The sequence below is a fragment of the Carlito syrichta genome, unplaced genomic scaffold, assembly GCF_000164805.1.
Source record: "Carlito syrichta isolate Samal-C Ts95f unplaced genomic scaffold, Tarsius_syrichta-2.0.1 Scaffold305642, whole genome shotgun sequence".
In the NCBI taxonomy this organism is placed as follows: Eukaryota; Metazoa; Chordata; class Mammalia; order Primates; family Tarsiidae; genus Carlito; species Carlito syrichta.
The window spans coordinates 735,599-736,572 of NW_007249738.1; positions in this window are offsets into that span (position 1 = coordinate 735,599).

Here is a 974-nt window from a genome sequence, read left to right on the forward strand (position 1 = left end):
GTCTCGCTGCCCAGGCGGGTCTCGAACCCGCGGGCTCAGGCAATCCTCTCACTTCAGCCTCCCAAAGGCGCGGGATTACAGGCTGAGCCACCGAGCCCGGCTTATTTTTAGTTTTTACTCCAACAAGTAGCAATGCAATTTACATCTGGTAAGCACAAAATCCAGAAAAGCCAAAAGCAACCCAAAGTCTGGTTTAACGCTCTTTCCACCACCCTGTAAACAACTGAGGCTGCAAAGCAGAAGGGAAGTGTGACCTTAAAAACGTCCCCACGGTCAGAGGACAGTGGCCGGACAGACCGAAGCACACACCTTGGCCGGCACCGGCAGAAAACTTCCAGGGGCGAGCAACCCGGCAACGCGGAGGCGGGGCAGGGGCCTAAAGGGCTAGTCGGCCGAAGGGGACGGAGGGGAGACGAGCAAAGCTGCGGTGAGAAAAAGCCAGAAGTTAGAGACGTGGAGCCAGGAGGCACGGGCCAGTCTTCCCACGCTCGTGCACCCTCCTCCGGAGCCTGACCCCAGCAAAGGCTCCAGAAAGGGCTGCTCAACTCGGGGGAGGCTTCTGCCAGCAACTTTCCCGGAAACGGAATGACAACAAGAAGCTGGATGATGGCAGGAAAAAACGGACAGGTCACTCGTCCCGCGGGAGCTGGGGAATATCCTGCACGCCGGGGGCGGGAAAGAAGCGCCTCTCGGCTTCACCCGGCGCCCCGTGGGTCGGACGCTCCTTGCAGATGCGGACGGCTCACACCCGTGCCCGCTCCGGATGTGGGCACGCTGGACGCGGCAGCCTCCAAGACAGGCCCCCTTCTGTCCCCTCCGCCCACGAAATTACAGCCTCCTGTCACGCTAATAAATTATGCAGGCGGTTTACGGGGACACGCGGCGGGTCTGGCGCTCCGATAAGCGCTTTACACGCCCCATTTCCCCGAACCTGCACAGCCCAGGAGGCAGGGACGGCACGAGCCCCTTTCCCA